Here is a 17,134-nt window from a genome sequence, read left to right on the forward strand (position 1 = left end):
GAATCTTCATTCCTCGTTGCCATGCAAAGCAGCTAATCAAAGTGATGCAAATTTACATTTATATAGCGCCATTCCTGTCAGGAGGACATTACAGGGTGCTTAACAATACTGGCTTGGCAATGTCCAGCTATGCAGAATTGCTTATCCCAAGTCACATCTGACCTGTGCTCACTGTTACATCAAGATGGTTGTCAGTGATGCAGTAACACTGGTTAACTTTAATTTGAATCTTGGAGCACTCAGAATCCAAAGTGTATCAGGACCGAATGCTAAGTCCCGTTCAGAGAAACTAACTAAACATCTACCATAAGGATCATAATGTTTTTTTAAAAATCAAATTCCCTTCTAGTTTTCTCACCATCTCCTCCACCTTGCTCCTTCGACCTGAAGACCTTCCTCTTTGATCGTGCTTACTGTCACCTCCCCCACCATCTGGCCTGGCATCAGGCTCCACCACTGTTTAGCGCTCTAAGATGCTGCCCTGCATGAGGGACGTTATATAAATGCAAGTTGTTGTTGTTGAATGTTAGAACTCTGTGCCTATAATGTTTAATTGAGTAGCTGCAGTAAAAAAGTGAACACTGAAACATCCAACATTTAATCTAATTAAAGTTTGTATTCCAGAATAAAACGTACTTAGTCAGTCAGTAGAAAGTTTGTGAAGCCGGGTCATGCTACCTAGCAGTCAGCAAGCATGATTCACAAGTCATAGTACAGCTTCATGGGTATTGGAACAGAGAAGCATTTGAGGGGGGAGGGGAGAACCCCTCTCCACATCCAGGCAATTCATATTCAATATTTAAATAATTTATACATTTTGAACCCAAGATAGACAGATGCCAACCTAACAACAACAACAACAACAAGATTCCATTTATAAAGCGCCTTTCACATCGGGAGGACGTCCCAAGGCGCTGCACAGTTGGGTCATGACCCGAGCAGGGGGAAATGGTCAGGGTGAGGGGAGGGAAGGGAGGGAGCAAGGAGGGGGGAAATGGTCAGGGGGAGGGAAGGGAGGGAGCGAGGAAGGGGAAGAGAGTCGAGAGGGGAGCTGAAGGCTCGGTCAAAGAGAAAGGTTTTGAGACCGGCCTTGAAGGAGGAAAGGGAGGAGGCGGCGAAGGCACTGGGGGATGGAGTTCCAGAGCCTCGGGGCTGAGAGGCTGAAGGCCCGACCATCGATGGTAGGGCGGTTGGGGCGGGGGACGTGGAGCAGACCGGAGCCAGAGGAACGGAGGGTACGGGCAGGTAGGTAGGGGGATAGTAGGTTGGAGAGGTAGGAGGGAGCAAGGCCGTGAATGGCCTTGTAGGTGAGGATGAGGATCTTGAAATCAATCCTCTGGGGGATGGGGAGCCAGTGGAGGCGAGCGAGGGTGGGAGTGATCCCCCACCAACTTCCTATAGTTTAAATCCATTCTTTACTGTTTAAAATTACTTCCCAAAACATAGCACCTAGAAAACATCAAATTCTGTGATTATGCTTGCCTTGTTCATCTTATCTTGCTCACAATAGTCACTGGACAACATACCAGTGTCTTGTATGCATTTTCCACGTCTCCTACTGGCAGAAGCTTTTGCTGCCACTTAGATACAAAGCCATGTTCTCTGCAGGTCCACTTATAATGCCCATAACTCTTCTGTCGTGTGCCTGACTGTGCGAGTTTCTCTGTTGCTCTGTTTATATTGTAAGTGCTTGAGAACAGGTTCACACCCTGTGAGTGGAAATTGGTGGAGTTGGAAGAGGCAATATAAATGGACCATCCTGATACATACACCCATAGTCTTATTTCTTTGCATGTACAACCTTGCATTTCTTTGCATATATATTACCTATTTAGGCTGGTTCCGCTATTAGCATTTTTGCCTCTTGGTCAGAGATTCAAGCCCCGTATCAAGACTTTGAATTCACAGTCTAAGATGATACTCCCAACAACAAATTGCTGGGTGGTCCTGCATTGTTGGTGGTGCCATCTTTCGGATGAAAATGAACTTGGGAACTAGACAAATACTTTAAAGCAAGATAGCCACAGAGGTATGGGATAAGGGCAGGTAAATGGGACTGGGATTGTTCTTGAAGGAGACGGCACAGACACGATGGACCAAATGGCTTTCTTTTGTGCCATAAATTTCTATGCGATTTAAAACCAAGATCCTATTTTCCTGTTCAGGTGGTCTTAAAGACGCCATGGCACTATTTGAAAAGAGAAGGGCGTTTCTCCTGGTGTCCTGGACAACAATCCTACACATAAAATTGGTCATTCATTCATGGCTCTTTGTAGAAGATTGCTGTGTGCAAATTGGCTGTTGTTTGCCTACAAAATACACTGTCACTGCACTTAACAGTAAATCCTGTGAAGTGAAGCACTTTGTGATGTTCTGGAAAGCACTATGTCAAAAGCAAGGATTAATATTCATCAACTCCTCTCATAATACTCCCTCCTGTACATCAAAGGGCAGCATTTATTTTGCACAATGACCATGAACAGACTTCAATCACATTTAAATCAAAACACTGCCACAATGGTGACATTTTGCAATGTTTCCCCTGCCCCCACAGCATTATGTGGAATTAATGTTTAAAATGCACTAAGTACTCTAAATGGGTATGGTGATTATTTTGCATTATGTGCCTCACAATTCCTAATTGTTTACTTCATGATGAAGTTTTCCAACATCATTGATGTTAATCCAGGAGAATAGACAAGGAAACTAAGAACCACCGTTGGGTTTCAATTTTAAAAAAAATCTAAGCTTTTGTAGCCAAGAACACAAGGCTTCACAATAGTGCATCAACAAACCCTTTGGATATGAAAGTGTGCTGACTGGGGTGGTAACTGTGTGCCTGTACTGAAGTCCTTTTGTGTGCTGCTGAGCCTTTCAAGCTGTATCACCAGGATCACTTCCTGATAGAAAGTGCCAATAACTGCATCATAGACCTCCTCCTAGTAAATACCATAAGACAATAATGGTCTCACACAGAGCGGGTTTTATCAAAGGTAATTAATTGTAAACCATAACATTTTGAAGTGAACAACAGACCTCATTCAAACTACAGAACTTTAATTCTAACTCAAGGAATTAGCAGGCAGAATATATTTTTGGAGATTTTCGACACAGGCCAGAAATGATTTACAGGATCAAATGATTTTGTATTACAAGGAGATTGACGTTCAGACATGCATGAATTGTACTAAGAGAGAAAGAACTTACATCTATAAAGTGTCCTGATCACATTGAAGTATTTCAAAATGCTTCACAAGTAACTAATGTCAACTGCAATTGCTGCCTTTGTAGACATACACAACCCTGATGTTCACAGCAAGGTCTGACATGCTAAAGGGATGATTACACAATAAGACATGATTGTTGTCCAGGGGAAATTTCCCTTCTCTTTTCCATCCTTTCTATCCATGGCCTTTCCCCCTCCTACCTCTCTGACCTGCTGACTTCCTACCAACTGCCCACTCCCTCCATTCAGCGGGCTCCGGCCTGCTCCATGCCTCCCGCCCGACCCGCCCTACCATTGGTAACCGGGCCTTCAGCCTCTCTGCCCCCATACTCTGGAATTCCATCCTTCATCTCGCTTCCTCTTCGCCCTCCCTCCTACCCCACCCTGACCCATGACTGTCCATCACCTTGGGACATCCTCCCAATGTGAATGGCACTCTATAAATGTAATTTTGTTGTTGTTGAACAGTGCCAAGGATCTCTAACATCCACTGGAGAGCAGACAGAAATGACTTTAGATGTAACATCTAATCCACAAGACCGGTTTACTTCTATTACTCAGTTAAATTTGGCTCCAAAGTTACATGCTTGGCAACGGAATGTCAGAATTGATCGGTCTCCTGTGGCGACCGAGGTAATTGGTACTTCAAGCCACTGCCCAAACAATTCAGCTTATTGATAGGACTTGGAGGGGCAGACAAGTCACTGGGGGCAGGGTGATCATAGCTGCCTGACAATGCCTTCAATTTTTGGCTGGTTAAACTCCAGCAACTTCCACAATTTGAAATGAGGGCAGGAATTGGACAGAAGTAGATTTATAAGGAACAAAATAACGAATAAACTCTCCCAGTATTTCCAATGATGATGATTCAGTCACATATACTCTAGGGATCATGACTCATTTTGTTCACCTAAAGTGATGGCTGGAAGGGTTGATAAATGTGCTTTAAAAGCATCACTAGTTTAATTCTCCTCTAAGTAGACTGAAACCAAATCAACTGAGTTCCTTTCCAATCAATTATCACATTCAGATTCCTTCATCAATTTCTACCATGATTAATGATTTGAACATTAAAAACAATCAGCTACTATGCTTATGTTAACTAGACAGTAAATTGAGTCTAAATTCTAAAAAAAATTTAAACGACAACGTTTTTCAAATCACTTCAAGTTTCTACAACAAATCCATTTTCATCTTCCTTTCTTACTGCTTTTATGCAATTCCATTTTTACCTCCCAATTTCCCGTCCTTCTGCTGTCACCGTGCTCGTCTGCCTTCAAATCAGGATGGCAAGATTGTATGCATGTCAATGATCACTGTGTCTGCAATACAAGTAGTTCTAGATTGGCTTGGAGCACATTGCAACATGAGATAGATCTCTTTGTTGACTTTGGTCATCACCATCCAAAAAGATAGCAACCATGCCACACGGTTGAAGATTAATTCAAATGTTTGGCTAACTCCCGACAGAATACAAGAGATACTGAGTCTAAAAATCTAAATTAATCTTTCATGATAAACTGAGTACATCTGATAAAATATAAATGCAAGAAATACTCCAGTAGTGGTAGAGTTCTGTCAACTTTGTTGATCCATTGAAATCATTTATGCTACAAATTACTGCTGTATTCATAGAATCCCTCATCAGAATTAAATAAAGTTTGTTCCTGACAGGTTATGCATACTACCTTGCTCCTCAGTGACAGTAATCATTTTCTATGCATGCACTCCCTCATCAGCTACAATGTTTTAAAAATTAAAATCTTGACAGATATTTTCCATTTCTAATAATTGTCAAGAGGATCATCTAGGCAACAAAAGCAGGCACCAAAGCGCATCTGATATACACAAAGTTTTAATAATAGTGTATAAGGTTACAAACCTGACTCAGATTTCACTTGAATTGCCAAAAGTTTTTTTTTCAGAAACAGCTTTCAAATCAATCTCTATAGAGTCAATCTCTTAACAAAGGATAAACACAATTTCTCACTATGTTGTAATCAAGAAGAACCAGAGATCTTGAACAAATTTGCACAACTGTGTCCAATTTATCATTCAATTTAATTTCCAGTGCCAATTTAAAGTTCAAAGAGGTCATAAATGGAGAGAGTGGAGAAAGATCAGAGAGAAAATCACTCTCAAATCTGTTGATTGGTTGGTGATCAGTATTGTCAAACTGGTCAAACATTCTGACTGGAGCATTGTTGATGCCAAAGGATTGAGAGGCTGGGAAAAGGATACAGAACAAAAAGACTCACTCGGAATAGTTTAGATTGGAACCAATTGGTTTTCCCCTCGGACAGACAGATGGTGAGTACATCAACCAACCTTGGATCTAACATAAATTCAGGAAACAGCTTGTTTATACCATGAAAAGATGCCGTGAGTGCTTCTTCTAAGGGAACTATACTAAAGTTTCATTAAGACAAATTACTGCAATAAAATTAAGCTTGTTATACCTGTCCACAATGACAAGGTTAAAAAGAAGCACCCATCATAAATGCCTAAGAAATTATCAAATAATTAAAATATTACGGGGATTATTTTAAAAAAGGGATAAATTTTACCTCAATCCCATTGTATGCTGATTGCCAATAATAGCACAGTTTTCATCATCGGTAAATACTTCCAATAAAACACCATTATAACAGGGAGTGGGAGGGGTATGGACCCTAATATTTATTTACCAAAAAATACAAAATATGCACGGAAAGCCAGCCCACTCAGCCTCACATCATGATGTTGCGAAAGACGCTATAGAAATGTAAATTTGTTTGTTGTTACATTTCAAAACTTCTTATGTGATGACAAACAACATTTGAAACGTGATATATATGAACAAAGGCAGACAGCTTTATGCACACGCACTCTCAGTGACGCCACCGTCACGCAATCAGTCATGACATGATATGACATTGCTGACCAGTAATTGAGCCTTGTTAAAATAATAATCCTTACATTTGATATTCACACCTCACTCGTTAAGAACATTTGGAGAGATTTACAAGATCGCTTTCTCTTCATAAGATTTACTGTAAGGTACAGTCACTGTGTATCCGATAGGGGTAAATGCTAATTTGTACAGAGTAATATGGGGCATTGAGGTATCATGGAGCCTCAACTGTCACCTTATAAACAAGGATCTGCTGTATAAACCTCCTCAGAAATTAGAGTGGAGTTCCAGAGAATCAGCCTGAGATAAATTCAGGCACCTTCAGGATTTGTTCTTTGCAAATCCCCTAAATTAGATAAGCACAGACACTGGCAATTTAATATGAACATGGCTTAATGCACAATTTAACTTGCCTCAAACTTTTTATGGTTTCGTCCACTCCCAGAAAGGAAATATTTTTTGTTTTTCAAATTTGTTTGTAAAGTGAAGTCATTTTGATTTAACATAATCACCTCCTTGTGTACACCCAAAGCTTTATCTTAAGTATCTCTCGATCTATCTCAATGAAAGATATTTTCCACACCAAATCAGTGTCCAAGCCCCTGTACGTGGTGGAACAGTTTCATGGCAAGTTGATGGATGAAACGAAGGATAATGAAATGGTAAGAAATGAAAACAAATTTCTCCTGCAGTCTATTTACAATACATAAGTGGATTATAAAAAAATGTATTTTCAATTTCATGACTGAGACACAGCTCGGAAAAAAAATGTGTCACCTGAAACGCCTCACTTTTGAGGACCATTTTTAGCTCAGAGCTTTCTATTGTCCTCACACTTGGCCTCTGCCAGATATCAGCCTGTCTCAATTGGTGGCACTCTCACCTGAGTTAGAAGCTTGTGGGTTCAAGCCTCATGTTGGGACTTTGAACACACCGTCTAAGCTGACACATCAATGCAATGGTGTGGGTGTTCTGCTTTACTAGAGGTGCCATCTTTCAGATGAGATAATAAAGGTCTGCCTATTCAGGCAGACATTAAAGATCCCATAGCATTATTTGAAAAGAGAAAGGAGTTTCGTCCAGTGCCCTGGCCAACATTCCCCCAGATGAAATTAGTTACTCACTTTATGGCAGTTTATGAAACATTATTGTTCACACATTGGCTGTCAGGTTAACATTTCATAGTAAAATCACAGTAAAAACAATTACATTTAACTGTAAAATCTTGTGAAGCACTTTGAAACAATGTGATAAGGCACAACATCAAATGCAGTGTATATTACCAGCATTGTGAAGTGTAGCGACTGTGCAGTTATAGGTGAATTCAGTTCTCATAAACAGCCATGATGTGAATGATCAATTTTATCTGAGGATCGTTGGCCAGGACTTCGGAAGAAACTCACTTCTCTTTTTGAATAGTACCATGTAATCTTTAATGTGTACCTGAACAGACTCTACCATTCACCTACAAAATACACTCATTACATTTTACCATAAAATCTGTGAAGCGCTTCAAGATGTCCTCCCAAAGGTGGTATATCAAATGCAAGGATAATTATTACCTAATTTGTCAATGACTCACACTGCATCTGACAACATGATCCAGATGCAAGCAAACTACCACTCTGAAATAGGAGAAATACACTCCTACTGAAGAACTGAGAAATTATTTTGAGTTTTCTATAACTTTCTAGGCAGCGCTTCTTCACACAACCCTAAGGCCAACCGGGCCATTTTTTTCATCAAATAAACATGAATATTTGATAGGTTTTCTATACATTTTAAAGGTGGCACGCAATGCTGACGTATAAAACAAAAGCTTTCAGTGGTAAGGGCCTGGTTTTAATGAAAGCCTGGAGTTATAATACAGATCTGAAATTCCATAAACAGAAACAATGCAGTAAGTTTGTAATGAAATCCACAGTGCTATGCTGGCTTTCTGTGGCTCCTGAGCAAAGTCAAAGCAGAGGAACTGATAGCCTGCACATGATTTGTTGTTGCTAATATAAAGCACTGGGAACCATTCAGCAGACTGACAAACTAACTGCAGCAGGTCAGCACATTGCATCTCTGAGGAAAGACAGATTTAAAATTAAATTAAAATCTCTTCTATGCATATTCTTCACTTGTGAAGAAAGTTTTGGTAATAAAGGTGTTGAACAATATAAATGCACAGTTTTAAAACAGTTCTTTACTTACATAATTTTCTGAATACATTTAAATTATACATGGATAATGTAATATGTAAATATAGAAATAAACTGTGATCAGAAAATCTACCAGTTTTTAAGCATCAATCAGTATTGAAATAAACCGATGCACAATATAAGCCAAACATTGCACCGAGCAGTAACTGGTTGACTGAATTTAATTTACACTACAGCTTCTTCATACCAGTAGTATATTGGATTTCACTATGCCACTAGGTAGTTGGTGATTACTTGTAACACTGCCCATCAGTTCTCATTCTGGCTTGCCTTTTGTTCTGCGGCAGAGCATACTATTTTTGTTCAATTGGATTTTTGTTTTCTTAATTAGATTTCTCTTGTGGGTCTATTGGGTTTAGCTTTTTATTAAGGTTGGTTATTGGTCAGTGCAGTTTCTCACTGTAAAGCAATCAGTGATCAGCAGCCCAGTGTTTCTCCTGTCTCTATTGTAATTAGCATTGGTCTGAATGATTTGACATTTTACTGAAGTACAGCCAAACCAAAAGTGTGACATTTATTCAGTAAATACCTCAGATTTATTGCAATAGGGTGTCCTTAGTATTAGCAGGTTCCTTCTGCCATAACTGAAGCCTGATCTGGAAAGGTTTTCGGTTCCCTGTGACAGCATATCTTTTTCTTCATCTCAACAGAGAATCTGATTTTATAACATGACAGGAACAGTTTTCCCTTTTCACGCTTTAAATTCAAATACAATACCTGCATTAATTTTTTTTAAAAAAAGGCAGAATATCATTTGGAAAGCACAAAAAGCTCCAGTTCAAGTTCAATTCTTACCATTGAAAGGTCACTGCATAATCTCAATATACCTAAAGGCAGGGCTCAGCATCAGCATATGTCTTAATGTTCCAGGCACTCATTTGTTTGCAGACAAGTCCAATGAAGTGGGTGAGAAACCCAAAGCTAGCCCGTCCTCTCTCACACGTTCCATGTACAACCAAAGTGATCCCCTTAACCTGATGTAAAACATCTACCATCCACCCATGCTCTTGCTCCACAACATTGTACTGTACTCTCCTATTTGCTCAGTTCAAGATGTTCAGGGAAGGCAAGACTATTCCAGCCTCTGTTAGCTCCAACACCAGCATTTTGGTTATAGTATTACTGTCATTGCCTTGGGATGTCCTTCTGACATGAAAAGCACTATGTAAATGTAATTTTGTTGTTATATTAGAAGAACTATCAGAGTGTGAAGAAGGCAAATTTTTCCCCTTCATGGCTATAGTGAGACATTGCTGTGCGCCAATTGGCTGATGCATTCATCGACACATAAAGACAGTCACTAACTACACTTTACAGCAAAAATCCTGTGAGACTCTTTGAGACGGCCTAATGATGTGAAAGACACTAATTATATCAAAGGGAAGGATTATTAAGAGTGGGGTTAGTCCTGCTTCCAACTAGATTGTCTCACTCTAAAACAGGTAATAGATTGATACGTTACATTTAATAATAAATAATCCTTGCATTTGCTATAGCGCCTTATCAGGTCATTGAGATGTCTCAAAGCACTTCACAGAATATACTGTAAAATGTAGTGATTGTGTATTTTGTGGGCGAAACTCCACAGCCAATTGCACACAGCAATGTCCCACAAACAATCGTGGATTAAGTGACAAAAAAAAAGCCAAGGAGGCATTGGAGAAATCAAAGCGGAAAGTGACGAAGGCATGGATAAAGGTTTCAGCTGCGTTGGGTATGAGATATGTCGGAGATAAGCAATGTGGTGGAGTTGGAGGAAAGCCTGGTCAATTGATCAATAATGTGATTGCAACTTTTGAAGAGGATTCCAAATTGAACCGTACTATTGTTGTTTGCTTGTACTGTACAAGCAAGTACTTGATTGATACAGGTTGGTACTTGAGCAGATGTTACTGCTTCAATTTCAATGCTCCTTCTGGATTGCCAGTGTGAATTATTCACCACACCTGCTCATTCTAGGATATATTTGTTCCATACACTTTGTCAGCTACCATATTAAGAATGAACCATATTTGTGCTACAATAAGAATTCACGTGCCAAAAGTTTAAAACAGCCTGTAACGATTACAATGTGTTCCAAATTGGGATTTTAGGTGGATCTTAAAACACTTGGTTAGTTCCACAAGAGGTTTAAATTAAGAGGGTGTACAGATTGATTTGTTTTTTCCCCTAACAACAATGTATAATTAATTGAGAAACTGAAGTATTGTGTTGAAATAAGAGTGAAGTTTAAATATCTCAAAGCTCACTTTGCCCCAAAGCTAAACCTGTCCTGTACTTTCAATGTCCCAGAGCCAGTCTGTTGAATAATTTTTTAAGCCTTTTAGAATGAGAGAGGATGAAGGAAGTAAAATGGCCAAACACAGGGAGAAGTCCTTACTCAAGACTTATTCAAGTAATTTCAAGATCCTCACCCTCGTATTCAAGTACTTGCACTCCTCTACACCCCCCTACCTCTCTGACCTCCTCAACTCCTCAGCACAGTACCCGTTGCCTTCGTTCCTCCGGGTCTGGCCTCCTCCTTGTCCCCCGAGTCCTCCACTCCACCCTCGGCGGCCGTGCCTTCAGCCACTATGCCCCGAGACTCTGGAACTGCCTTCCTCATTTCCTTTGTCTCACTCCCTCCCTTCCCATTTTCAGGTCTCTGTTGAAGCCCTTTCTTTTCGACTGGGCCTTTGGTCACCTTCCTCCCCCTCCCCCTGGCTCGGTCCCGGGATCCTAAACTGTAAAGCACTCTGAGATGCCGTCCGGCATGGAGGGCGCTATATAAATCCAAGTTGTTGTTGTTACTCTTCAAAAGATAATTGGACCTTGCCATAACGTGCTCTGTTATAGTATTACACTTCAACACTGACTGGCTCTGAGATGTATACAGCACTCCCAAGACATTATCCTACGTGAAGGATACTTAATAATAAATGCAAGTTGTTTTTGTTGGCTGGCTTCCTGTAGGAACATGATTTTATTTTAAATAATCAGAAATGTATCTACAATTGTGTTAAAACAACAAAGGACGGACTATTTAGCAGTAAACCATAAACCTGTAGAAATTGGTGACTACATCTGCAGTACGACTATTGATTCAATAATTATATGATCTCACTGACAAAGATTGCATGGAACAGAGAGAGCAATTGAATGGTTTCTTATGCAGACTTAACCAACCATAAAAACTCTGAAAGCAAAATGTGTCAGTTTCTTGTGTCCTGAAGGCGAAGTAAAAACATCAATGACAATAATACAAAAGCTTAAATAATTATACCCCTGAGTTCACAATACAAAGTTGACAGCACAATGATCTGCAAAGAAAGAAAATTGGTCACGTAATAGGGAAACACACAAGAAAATGTCCATTAAATACTCTGCAACATTAGAATATATTTGCAATCATCAAGGAAGCGATGTCAGTGCTGGTGAATGGAACATTTTATAACTTTTATCATGGCTGGCTGACACCAAGTTGTCTTACAATCAGAACAAAAATATCTTCCTGCAATGTAACAGAGTGGAGTTGCTGGAGCTCCTCTCCATCAAACCTCATTGCTTTTTAACATCACACCTCACGATCCAGGGTTATTCAGTGACCGAGATAGTTCTCAATATTGGCATAGTTGAGACATGTTTAAGAAAAAATTAAATCAGCCAGTCCTAAAATTAACTACAGCGCTCAGTGAACCTGCAGGGCTCTGTGACACACTTACAGCACTCGAGCACTGTGCTTTCAGGCACTGAAGAGACAACTTACTCAGCCCCAGAAATTTGTTTCATAGCTACCAGAAATCCTCGCTGAACTAAACGTGATCAGATTACCTCTCTACAAACTGCAATTCAATCCGAAGATGAAGGTTATTCAAACTTTTGTGCAGGGAGTGGAGGAAAGACTAAACATTGGCAAATCCAAAAAGGGTTACAAAGGTGATCTGTACTTTAGGGGAGAAAGGTACATAATAATCTTTGCATTTGATATAGACAATATCATTGTCAAAATATCTCAAATTACTGTAAAGTGCAATCACTTCGCTAGTGTGGACCAGTTGGGCTGGTTGACAATAGCTGTTAGCAGGGGTCAAGGAGGTGGAGCTGGGAGGTCATAAGAAAGGTAGGGAAGGTGTCAAGGGACCACGTGGTGAGATTTATTTGGGATATGACTCTTACATGGAACGATAAAGATAATTACATCTTGATTCTCCTTATATGTGCTTTACGACATCCTGCCGACCTGAAAAGCGATATATAAATGTAACTTTGTATTATATTATATGTTCCTACTTGGTGATTTGATCTGCAGGCATGAGGGTCCATTTCCATATATACCTCACCTCCTTGGTTGTGCTATCCTCTCCCCTCTCAGCCAGCTGTGTGAACTGCTTTGAGATGGCCTCTTGACATGAAAGTTGCAATATAAAAGTAAATCGTAGAATTGTATTGAACCAGTGTTCTACTACAATCATTGAGCAATATTACAAAGATGTTTGCAGGTGTATTTTCCTCCCCCTCCTTCCCATAAAATGCTTGTTTTTAAAAACAGTTCAAGGACACACACAAAAAAAGCTTCACCAGAAATCTTTTCTTCAAAAATAAATCAATGTAATTTATACGTATTACAGAAAGTGTACAGGAAAGCACATTGTTAAATGTAGGGAACTGTGACCCAGGAATTAATAAATAGCATTTATTCATATTTTTCACTGTTATTTTTGAAATCTATGGGTGAGTTGTGCAGACACCAGGAAGCACAAAACACAGGTTTTACTTCAGAACGTGGGTGGTGAGAGAAAGCTTTATACAGCCAGCTGCATTAAATATTGCTCCAATCTGTGCAATAACCCAAAGGTATTACAAATTGTTGGCACATAATTTGTTATCTCAGAAAGCACAGCATGTTGCCTAGAGTGGCATAAAATGTTTATTGCTGATTAAAGAGAACCAGCTTTAAGCTAAAAATGATGTTGATGCTCTGCAGCAAACAGCTCGCAATCTGCAGTGCTATAAATTTACTCATAATTCGTAGGAAATTATAGTAGCTGAAAGGGAAGCCTAAATATCTATCATAAATGTAAAATGACCATCACTGTATAACCTGGGTATATTGTCCCATTTTGGCCAAGTTGGATAATAATAGCAATAATAATAATCCTTGCATTTGATATAGCGTCTATCACTTCTTCGAGACATCTAAAGAGCTTTTCAGAATATACAACAACTTGTACTTATTATAGTGCCCTCCACGAAGGTTAGTGTCTCAGAGCACTTAACAATGACTCCGAGCTGAGGGGAGGGGGAGGTGGCCGTAAGCACCATCTAAAAGGAAGGTTTTCAGGCAGGACTTGAAAAAGGGGAGAGAGGGAGTAAGGCGGAGGGGTTGAGGGAGAGAGTTCCACAGTTTTGGGTTGTAGTGGCTGAAAGCACGACCTCGAATAGTGGAGCGGGGGGTGCGAGGAACAAGCAGGAGACCGGTTCCAGACGAGCAGAGGCGCTGGGTGGTGGATTGGGGAGTGAGGAGGTTGGTGAGGTAGGGAGGTGCTAGGGAATGAAAGGATTTGAACACGCGTGTGATGATCTTGAAGTCGATCCATTCCATGATGGGGAGCCAGTGGAGCCTGGCCAGAGCTGGTGAAATAGGGGTACAGAGTTTGGTCCGAGTAAGTGCGGGGTTGCAGAGTTCTGAATGAGCTGGATCTTTTGAATAAAACAGTAACAAAAATGAACTTATATAGCAGAGTAGTGGAGCTGGGGAGACTGGCGAGGGTGGGGCTGATGGGGTCACGGAGCCTGGTGTGGGAGAGGACACGAGCTGCATAGTTCTGGATGATCTGCAGCTTGTGGAGGGAAGAGTTGGGAAGGCCGACAAGCAGGCATAGTTGAGCCTAGATATAATAAATGCATCTATGAGGGTTTCGGCAGCCTGAGGGGTGAGGCAGTGGCGGAGCTGGGCGATGTTGCGGAGGTGGAGGAAGACAAAGCCGGTCATGGCATGGATGTGGGATAGAACACAACAAAATTACATATGTAAAGCGCCTTTCACATCGGGAGGATATCCCAAGGCGCTGGAATAGTTGACGGTCGAACAAAACGCCAATGTTCCAGACTGGTTCAGTGAGGTGGAGTGTACATCCATGGATATTGATGCTGTCAGTGCCTAAAGCGTGGAGGCGCTGACAGGAGCCAATCAGGAGGGCCTCGGTCTTGTTGACATTCAACTGTAAAATGAAATGACTGTACATTTTTGTCGGTGAAAAGCGGCAGCCAATTGCGTAAAGCAATATCCCACAAACAGTCGTGGATTGAGTGACCAAATTATTATTTGTTTTTAAATTGAAGGGATTATTACCCCAGGAAAAGCGATCCACCAATCGACTAACACATGAAATAAAACATTGTGAGAGATGGCTAAGATGGCTGCATAATATTTATCGTCCTTTGCCTCCATCTCACATGTAACCATAATGATTCATCCATCTAAAAGAAAAGTTTGCACATCAAAATATTACAGAGGTCCTTGACTGCATCACAGCTACATCTGAAAATATTTCAGCAATTTCTGCCAAGGATAAAGGTGCAAATTTGTCCAGATGTTCAATTCCTTGATGATTGTCGTGTCTTTCACAGCAGTTTAAACATTTTGCAGGCTTTCAGTAAATATTACGCTAGGCACCAGCTAACCTGAAAAACACTCTTGATCTGCTGTCATTCTTCCAAACACTATGCTAATACTAGAAAGACAGCCTATTTATTTTATCATGGCCCAGTGAAGGCAGAACTAAGTTCACCAAACCTCTTTGAAAAAGAAATGCAATTTATCAGTCCTTAAACTAATCTGTCCAATTTCCTTGTTGCTCATTTAATAACAGGATCAACAGCAGATCTTCCAAAGTGATGGAATGCTCATTAACTGGTTGTCACACCAACACTCAATCCAGTAAAAGATCAGTGTGTCCTCTTTACACAAGAGACTTTCAGACACAATCCTAAGCTTCTATTCTACTATTCAAACTCTACTGAAATGCGGTCTTGAAATGTAAGCAAATACTGACAGAAAACACAATTTCAATCAATACCTAATAAAAGTTTGACAAGACATTTATCCTTTAGACCCAATCGTATATCTCTACTTCTCCCTATATACCGTGTTCCCCCGCCTTCTTAAAGTCCTTTATGCAAGGTCCCAGTGAAAAAAATACTGCAGGTACAGACTACAGCTCAGCCAACAGAGGGAACTGAAAGTTGAATGAGAGACAATAAGCATCTAATGAATAATAATCATAATCCTTATATTTGATATAGCGCCTTTCACATCACAGAATGTGTCAAAGCACGTCACAGGATTTACTGCAGTGCAATGTACCTTGTGGGCGAATGTGGCAGCCAATGTCTCCTGTGATCTAGTGCATCAAAATTCTGAAAACCACATTAATCTGCCCACTCCCTCTAGTCAGCAGGCACAGTCCCCTGCCCTAGCTGCTCCACCATCGTCAGTCGGGCCTTCCGACTTTCTGTCCCCACTCTATGGAACTCCATCCCGAAGTCCTTTCACCTCACCCTTCCCCTGCCTCCTTCTCAAGATCCATCTCAAGATCTTTCTCTTTGACTATCCCTTTGGTCATCTTGTGGACTTCTGTAGCTCAGTGGTTAGAGCACTTGCCTGGCAAGCGAGAGACCTGGGTTTGATACCCAGCAGAGTGAAACCTTGGGCAGGTTTCCTTACTCTACATGCCTGATAATAATCCCTCAAGAACAAACAATAATAAATTGGTCATTTCAATCCACGACTATTTGTGGGACACTGCTGTGCGCAATTGGCTGCTGCATTTCGGCCACAATATACGCAGTCAATTCACTTTACAGTGTATTCTGTGAAGTGCTTTGAGACATCTAGAAGATAATCATCTTCCCCTTCCCCCTCCACGCTCTTTCCCCGAACCAAACCCACAGTTGGGTACAAACTCTTGATTGTCCAGCACCTTGAGATATTGAGAGTATGATCCTAAATGCTTCACAGAATATACCATGAAGGAGAACAGTTTGTGAGCGAACATAGCAAACAATTTTATGCACATCAATGACCGAGAAATAGCCATGAAATGAATAACCAATTTTATTTGGGGTATTGTTGGCCAGGACACTTGAAGAAACTCCCTGCTCTTTTCAAATAGTATCATGGGATTTTTAATGTACACCGAACAGGCAGACAGAGCCTTAGTTTAACATCTCATGCGAATGATGGCACCTCCAACATTGTAGCACACCCCAACAGTGCATTGGAGCGTCAATTTAAGATTATATGGGTTCCAAGTCCCGATGTGAGGTTTGAACCATCGGTGGATGCGCTTTCAGCCACTATGCTCTGAAGCTTTGGAACATGCTTACACCCATCCTCTATCCCTCCGGTTTGCCCCTTCCTTCCCCAACTTCAGGTCGCGCCTGAAGACCTTCCTCTTCGACCTTCCTACAGTCAATTCAACCTCCCCGGGCTCAGCATCGTGCTCCACCACTGGCAAGTGCTCTGGGATGCTACTCTGTGTGAGGGTCGCTATATTACTACAACAACAAAATTACATTTGTTTAGCGCCTTTCACGTCAGGGGACGTCCCAAAGCGCTGGACAGAGTTACGGACCTGAACTGAGGGTCAGGTTGGGGGAGAATAGAGGGCGGAGGGGGCAACAGGGTGATCGAAAGCACGGTCGTAGAGGAGGGTCTTGAGGTGGGTCTTGAAGGTGGCGAGACGGAGGGACTGCGGGATGGAGTTCCAGAGGGTGGGGGCAGAGTGGCGGAAGGCCCACCTGCCAATAGTGGGGTGAGCAAGACAG

The 17,134-nt window shown here is 41.0% G+C and overlaps 1 protein-coding gene and 1 non-coding gene across 3 annotated transcripts in view; one reads left to right on the top strand and one right to left on the bottom strand.

The window, feature by feature from the left end:
* si:dkey-12j5.1 (probable assembly chaperone of rpl4) overlaps positions 1-17,134 on the bottom strand; it is a 181,917-nt gene that overhangs the window by 121,151 nt on the left and 43,632 nt on the right. The gene's annotated exons all lie outside the window — the stretch shown is intronic.
* On the top strand, positions 15,937-16,009 carry trnaa-ggc. The gene has a single exon. It is a non-coding gene; the product is annotated as a tRNA-Ala (tRNA).

The sequence above is a fragment of the Callorhinchus milii genome, unplaced genomic scaffold (genome assembly GCF_018977255.1).
Source record: "Callorhinchus milii isolate IMCB2004 unplaced genomic scaffold, IMCB_Cmil_1.0 Scaffold2, whole genome shotgun sequence".
Lineage (NCBI taxonomy): Eukaryota > Metazoa > Chordata > Chondrichthyes > Chimaeriformes > Callorhinchidae > Callorhinchus > Callorhinchus milii.